Here is an 8,454-nt window from a genome sequence, read left to right as displayed (position 1 = left end):
GTTATTTTAATCGTTATATGCCTACACCCTACAACAGTATTCATTTAAATTAGATTTTTTTTTTTGAGCACATCTTCCTCCTTCTTTTTTGCTGGTTTTCACACAGCATGGAGGTGCAGGGCTGTCAGGTCGTTAAACTGATAAGAGTAAGTTATGGCCCAGTGCTTGAGAAAACCCTTGGGGAAGTTTTTAAACTGAAAACAACTTTTTATGAATCAGAGAAATGATTTATACTTGATCTTAGCTATATTGTTGATATTAATACCTCAGCAATCTACCAAGAGGATTTGAACCTGCCTAGCGGGACAACTTCAGTCACAGTGCCTCAAGTGAAGCCAAGTCCTGGACCCAGGAAACCTGTGCAGCATGAAGCCAGCGGCTGAGTCACCTGTACCCCTGCCAGTGGAGGATGATGTTTCTTCCAGCTCTGAGGGACAGGCTGCATCTCTACCCGCTGAGCCACTCCGATCGCAGTGGATTTCCCAAAAAGGGACGACTACCTGATAACTGCATGGTCAGACATCAGATGCCAGGTAGCAGCAGCCCTACCTACCCCTGACACTGGTCCACTTCACTACGTGGGTCCACGTCAGCCACTGCAAGGTCGTAGTCACAGGCCAGGAGAGACGGTAGAAACAGACGACAACAAGTGACGTGCCAAGTCACCACCAGCACCACACTCACACTGCACACACAGGATGCCATGAGCGAGTGCCAGCTAAGCTGTTTCATATGCCTCTGGTTCCTCGTTTGTGCTATCATTGTGTGGGGCCTCATTGACCTTGTCACAAAGTCATGAGCGATTATTGACGAGGTCTAAAAAATCCATAACAACTGTCGGCCGAGTTATCTGGCTTTTGTTTGGAGGTGTCATCCAGGGAGGAACCTCAACCCCTCCATGGTCAGGGTCAAGGATTTACATCAGATAGCAACATGGATTTAGGAGTCTACACTGGAACAACAGATACTGTAGGCCCCCCGCTCCTGCAAGTGTCAGGCCGAGTGGGGGTGCGCACAAATCTATGATCATCGTGACTTTTTTTACTCGGGTGCCTGACCTGTGATGACGAGAACATTCCAGTGAGGTACTATGTTTTCGGCGTTCTCCACACCAGGTTCATCAAAAGGTCGTCCTGATTACACATACTGAAGAACTTTTCATGATATTGATGCATGAAGTTTTACGGATGTAATATGTATGTATTTTTACGATTTTATCTGTTGCTGTTTGATAACTTTGCGTTTTAAAAAAGAGGGTGTTGAGATCTTCATAGTATGAAGTAAATACTTTAAACGAAAGTTAGTTATAAATCATATATGATCAATCATATTCTTGTATGAACCCATAATGAGAATGCTTCTTGATGGTTTTTGAATATGTATGTATGCTTACAATTTTAGTTGTTGCTGTTTGATAACTTTGCGTTTTAAAAAGAGGGTGTTGAGAACTTCATAGTATGAAGTAAATACTTAAAACGACAGTTAATTATAAATCATATATGATCAATCATATTCTTGTATGAACCCATAATGAGAATGCTTCTTGATGGTTTTTGAATATGTATGTATGCTTACAATTTTAGTTGGTGCTGTTTGATAACTTTGCGTTTTAAAAAGAGGGTGTTGACAGCTTCATAGTATGTTGAATACTTAAAACGAAAGTTAGTTATAATCAAATATAATCAATTATATTCTTGTATAACCCACAATGAAAATGCTTCATATTTTAGGTTTTTCTATATTTACAGCATAAACAAAACAAAGTGGTTTGTTAAATTGAGTGTAAGACTTATAATGATTTATGGGTGTCACTGATAAGGGAGTAGGCAGTTTCTTTCCTCTCCTCTCACAGCAGGGAGGGGGGCTCCGGACTTAAGCAGAAACACATTGAGGCCTCAAAAAGGTGGTTATGTCATAGTCATAGAATATGTCTAGTCATGTTTTGTTTTACACAAACTTGGGAAGGTGTGTCTTATGCCAGAGCCAATAGAATATGTTGGTTGGGTATAGAGGAGGTGTTTGTGGGTTTTCTATCCGGTTTTTTGAGCATAAAAAGACTGGCTTTTTTGGATTTTGTCGGGGAGAGAGGGGGAAACCCCTGGTATACTCTCTCCCGGTAGGCTCTGTCTTTCAGAGCTGGGTTAATAGCTCTCGGTAAGGTTCTCTCAAACTTGGTAAATATCTCTTGATTTTCTTCATTGAAAGCTGAGTGAATGTCTTGGTTGAAATGCTGAGTGAATTTCTTTGTAACCGGAATCCATACATGGATTTTATGCTGGAAAGTTGCTATAACGATCTGGAATACATGATTTTATGCTGGAAAGTTGCTATAACGATCTGGAATACATGATTTGGGTTTTATGCTGGAAAGTTAATAGAACGATCTGGAATACATGATTTTATGCTGGAAAGTTGCTATAACGATCTGGAATACATGATTTGGGTTTTATGCTGGAAAGTTAATAGAACGATCTGGAATACATGATTTTATGCTGGAAAGTTGCTATAACGATTCGGAATACATGATTTGGGTTTTATGCTGGAAAGTTAATAGAACGACCGGAATAGATGATTTGGGCTGTTGAATGAATATGAATTAAGGTTTTAGATAAAAAATATATAACCCCATTTTGATATGTTTTGTATGATTATAATGTGTTAAAAGGTAAAGACTCTGTATTGGTTTGGACCGACTTTTTCTTCAAATAAACTGATCTCACCTTTTGGATTGGGACAATAAAAGGGAAAATCTGTGCTCTCCTCTCCTGCTTCAAAGGTAAGACTGCACCCTGCCAAACACATGTTTAGGTAGGAACACACCCCATTTACTGATACCAAAATCCTTCGGGATCGCTTAAACAGATTAAAAAAGAGTTGTCTGAATAGAAACAGCAGTTAATTGAACCTGGTTCTTCGGGGAGTTAATAGAGGTGAGATCTTGCTGACGTTTAGTGGATCTGAGCCAAGCAGTAAACTTACATAGACTCAGTAACTTCGGTCAGGTCAATTAGTGAGGTCAGAGTAATTTACCGGAATAAATTAATCGGGGCCTCACCTAGAACTCTAAACAGTTCAGACAGCAGCCAAATTGAACCGTGTAGCATACCCGGCGATGACCTCCTCCCTGTCAGGTCGCTAATAATGGTGCAGGGTCCACAAAGACTTGGTCGAAGATAAGGTCCATCAAGTTGGCCACGTAGGGCTGTGCAATGGTAAAAAAAGCACAACAAAAAATGTGGTTTAGATTAGTATATGTATGTAAAAAACTGAAACTTCTTTCTAATTTTTTTATTTTATATTTGTAAATAGTTGTATAATAAATATTTTAAACACTTACGGAATGTGGGGTCAGTCTTTACTGGTTTTGCTCTGCATTCTCCCTTCCTGGCCTTTGGGAACTGCAGTTTATACAGAGGGTTTCCAGTGGATGTAGTGGCTTGTGCACGCTTAGCGTTTTCATTGTAGTGCAGGGCTGCCAGGTACAGTCTTTCATTTCCGCCATGATAAAAAAAATGTAAATAATAGCAAAGGATGTACAAATTGTCACTAATTAGTAAGTATGTGAGGTGCTGGCCTGTAAAGAAGAACACATAGTTAGAACAAAATCATCTCAATTTAGTATTCAGGATGAGAAAATACTATTTGGATAAATATAGTCTGAAATCCCAAAAGATGGGGCTAAAACTCTCTATTTAGCAAAGCTCTTTGCTTACAGTAGCCTTTTCCAATCCGAGTTAGTTTTGAACCGTAACGTGCATGCTGTGTTTCTGACTCAATACAGATGATGTGTTGGAGAGGGGCTGAGCTCAATAGACTGACTGTAATGAGTGCTAGCCACTAATTAGCCTGTTGCTAGAGGTAAGGCCTTGTCAACAACAACAGACCAACGGGGCTTTAGCTCAGTTTTACTCGTGGTGTGTGTCCCCCTCGCATACATACACAGTGTTGTATCCTTCCTAACACACCCCCATTTATATTCATGTGCGCAAACAAGTAAACACACAAAAGCTTTTACATATAACGCTGCAAAAAACGGCATGTCTCATTAGCGTAGCGTAGCTTAGCTTACAGATCGATGATATCTGATCGTTCTTACAGACTACAATCACAAAAGCTTTTACATATAACGCTGGAAAAAACGGCACTTGCCTACAGAAGATTACGTTTGTTATTATAACTTACTCAATATGATTTTAGAGGATACAAAATACTAATAAATAGGAGAATAAATACTTGTGTTATCGCCTAGGGCGTGGCTTTACAGCCTTCACACAGATCGCCATTACGGCAGTATGTCTGAACATGTTAGCAAATGCCTGATAATTCAAATAAAAGACAAAGCATACAAAATAAAATGCTACAAAAATATATAAACACCTAACCGATTACTATTTGGGTTTGAGGCGACATTGATACGGCGAAGCTACATGCTACATGCTACAAGCTAGAGATAGCTTTATCAGGAAAAACACCGCTAAATAAAAACTTACAGCTTCAAAATTGGATGTGTCCTCACTGGCCTGGTCCCGGATGGTTGGTATTGATCCCGGGTTTAGCATTACTTTGGAGGCATATCCGTGTTGGACTTGAAACAAGTTCATAAACATCCGTCGTAAAATGTTTGGAACACACAAACAGAAATCTGCCGTGGTCTTCTGGCACATGTCCCTTGTAAATGAAGTCTAGCCACAGATTCATTTCTTTTTCCACTGATGGCATTGCATGCAGTCCCCTGTCCCGAGTCTTGCAGCCAACAACAGCACAACGTTTAACTATCTTAGACATCCTGGCAAGAGCAGGCAAAAACACAGATGTGGGTTGATTTAGCCTGTCGATAGCCTATATGCGAATGAGAGGTTTGGCAATGCACGTGGCCGTGGCTCATTCCCCTGATAGGTGGAGAGTTGACCAATAAGCCGAGGACTTCTCTGTGACGTAGAAAAGTGTTGAAATCTGGATCCGTTTTTTTCAGATCCGTTGCAGCCCCTTTTTTTAGAGATTTGGCGAAGGAGGAAAATAGAGAGGGTTGTGTTTTCTGACACTTGGTGAGTTCCCTGGAACACCGGGGACACATATTCATGTATAAAAGACGTACAAAGGTGCATTTTGCATGATAGGTCCAGGTGATGCAGACAGGCTGGACCAGAGAGTGAGAGACAGAACTGGACTCCTCACAGCAGTGAACTTCAGCACAGGTACAAATACTCTTTTTTCATACTGTTCAAAGAATCAAGAAAGATATTGGTTTAAATGAATTAAGTATTGACTTTAATACACTGATATACATTCCATTAAACAATACTAAATACTAGATCACCTACACATCAGTGAAGTTGAGGGTTTTTTCCATGCAAAAGGTTACATTTAGATGTTAACAAGCAATATGACTTTGTCAGCTTTCTAATTTAATGTATTGAAGGCAAAGATATTTAACACATAGTGAGAACTGCTACTATTTATCTCTCAATATTGTCTGTAAAAACGTGGTAAAAGTTATTCTTTCAATGAGACAACAGAGCAAGCTTCTAAAGTTGCACTACATTTTGTAACAGTTAAATATTATTTTAATAATAAAATATATTTCAATGTTGATGAATTTCATACTGTTCATTTATAATCTGATTACAATTAAAAAATAATTATATCAACAGCCCCTAAACACACCTCTTTCATAAATAACACACTTGTTCTACAATAATAGGTTTTATGTTTCCTGTAATTTTTGTTAGGAAAGGACATGCCTGAAAGACACGACTCAGCATCTCCTCTTTGTCTGAGGGTCAAGAAGAACATCCAAGAGGAACATTAAAAGCTGATGTTATGAGATTTTAAGACCAGTACAGGACATTCACTAAGAAACTACTTTTATTGTGAAAACAAAGATCTGCACACCGAATATTGTCTATCAGGACCATCATTTGTTTGTGACGCTGCCTGCACCTCAGAGAAGGGGTGGTTATAGTCAGGCTTATAAAGTGTGGCGAAAAACAGTCAGCTGATGGGATGCATCTATTTCCACATCTACACTCAATCAGCTGATTATTTCTATTTGCCTCACTTTATGAGCTTCACATCACTTGTGCCTTGTACCGCAGAGTTTGCAACGTCACAAGTAAATGGGGCAATAAATGTTCAGTAAGAATAATGGACAAAAGGAGTGCAAATACAAATACAATTTATTGAAATGTGAACCAAAAGTTAATCAAATGTTTTATATAAAAAGCACATATGGACAGAAGGTGTAAACCTATTAAATGTATAAGTAAACACATTTAGTCAAATAACGTGACTAGGCCTGTGCAGTTGGTATCAGCTATGGTATCAGCTCCTCCATCAGGCCTGGTCCTCCTCGCTGAGGAAAGACCCTCAGTCCTCTCCAAACCAACAGACGTCCATCACACGGAGGTTTCTCCCTGAAGTCTCTGCTGCTCTCTGGACACCACGCTGTCTCAATCCGTCCACACAGACTATGAGGGGGAAAATGAAAATAATAAATGCTTTAGACAATAAGAAATATAAAGTTGACAGTTGAGTTGCTCAGTTTTTTTAGATTGTCAATACTATTACTGTATAACTAATACATCAGGTTAAGAGGCACCTTCAAATAAAGATTGGTCTTTAAATACATTTTGTCTCTTGAATTGTTTGTCTAAAGTCAATAATCTAGAACTGGTACTTAGTTTTAATGATACAGTCTGGTTATTATGCTGTTTGGAGGAGGCCTCACAGGTAAGAGTACTAACTAGCTACCATCACATGTACCTTAGCTTGACTTAAATGTATTAAACGTATAATTAAGTGATGGCAAAATATAAATAACTAATGTCATGCAAACATATTAATATTTGCTTGATTCCAGTGTTGAATTTAGCACAATTGCATACAAACGTCAAGGGATTTTAAGATTCTGAAGTCTTCGTTCTAAATAGAAAATAGCATGGATAATTTACAAAGGCTTTAAAAACACAGCAGGAGCCCAAGACAATTATAAAACGTGTCATTATTTCAGTACAGTTCAATTGGTTTTATTTTCATAAACGGTTATCAACCGTTAGTGCCAAAGCAGTAGGCTATAATATATTAATTACTGCTGTAGACTACAACCACTACTTGTTTAGCTAGCATAAACTCAACAAAGCTAGCGTTAGCTGGCTAACTGACGTTATTTTGCCACGATATAAAATGGTGGTCTTCAAAGCGGATTTAATCCTCAATCACAATAATAATATTCAAAGTAATACTGGGCAAGTAATGGGCAACATTTACCGTTGATTGACGAACCATGTCAGCGGACTGGTAGTGACACGGACCGTAGCCTGACCCGAGCCTTGTCGTTCTGATAGCTCCGCCCCTTCGCTCCAACCCCCCTCCCTCCCCCACATCTACAGGTGAAAATTACTTTTGCAACACATTTATCACAAGAAGTGTAGCAAAAGTTAAGACCGCAGATTCGTCAATTTATACTGCCACAGAGCAGATTCGTCAAGTTGTAATGACTGATTTGAGAGGTTGTAATAAATAAAGTTGCAATTGTAATGGAAAATATATTAAAAAAATATGTATTTTTCTGCAAGTGAACATTTCATCTCTAAGTTCATTATTTTTCTACAAGCTACAAAACTTTTTTTTTTCTTCTGTGACTTCAAATTTGGTTCACAGTTACGTGGATATTTTATACAAGTGTAAATTTGGTTCACAGTTACGTGGATATTTTATACAAGTGTAAATGTATGCACACAAACTCAGATTTCTTTTCTGCAAGTGCTCACATCAGGTTTTACACGCTCTCGCATTTGGCACCATATCTACCTTCATACATTCTACATGCCTTGCAGCAGACATCTTCGCCATCATGTTTTTTTTTTTCTTCTTTTAACTGGAAGAAAAATGTGTTCCTTGTTGTAACGCAGAGGGGAACCGTACACCCAGACTCAGAAGCTGCTGTCGTCAGTTGTGATATCACTTATGTTTTCATATTATTACTAATGAGAATACTTGGGGAAATTATCAGTGCATGTATACTTCCAATCTGTTGTGTACCGTCAAAAGTGCTAAGTCAGTCATGTTTCATGTTGTTGTTGGTCATTCTTGTATTGTCTTTCACTTCCTGTTTTGTTTAGACACTAACTTGTTACGTCTCATTCCAGGTTCCTTGACTCCCTTCTCTAGTGTGTTTCTCCCGCGTTCATCAGCACCAGCCCCTGATTGTTTTCACCTGTGCCCAGTTATCTCCTGTTTATATTCCCCAGTTTCCCTTTGTTTGTTGTCAGTTCGTCTTGTCCTGTCCTCATGCCAGAACTCTGCTCATCAGCGTTTTCTCTTTTGATTCAAGCCTATTTTTTGCTCCTGAAACTTATTATAAGTTTATTTCCTCATGTTGTGAGCGATTTTCTGTTGTACCTTGTTTAAGCCTTTTTTGTCATCTCGTAAGAGTGATTTTCTTTTGTTACCTTT

General features: G+C 38.8%; 1 long non-coding RNA gene across 1 annotated transcript; it reads left to right on the top strand.

The window, feature by feature from the left end:
- The first annotated feature begins 304 nt into the window (after positions 1-304).
- On the top strand, positions 305-6,621 carry LOC139434833 (uncharacterized). The gene is made up of 4 exons (XR_011644140.1): positions 305-2,174; positions 2,744-2,776; positions 5,118-5,195; positions 5,730-6,621. It is a non-coding gene; the product is annotated as an uncharacterized lncRNA (long non-coding RNA).
- Positions 6,622-8,454: the final 1,833 nt, after the last annotated feature.

The sequence above is a fragment of the Pseudochaenichthys georgianus genome, chromosome 11 (genome assembly GCF_902827115.2).
Source record: "Pseudochaenichthys georgianus chromosome 11, fPseGeo1.2, whole genome shotgun sequence".
In the NCBI taxonomy this organism is placed as follows: domain Eukaryota; kingdom Metazoa; phylum Chordata; class Actinopteri; order Perciformes; family Channichthyidae; genus Pseudochaenichthys; species Pseudochaenichthys georgianus.
The sequence above is the reverse complement of the archived record's forward strand: the minus strand, read 5'-3'. Positions and strand labels throughout refer to the sequence as shown.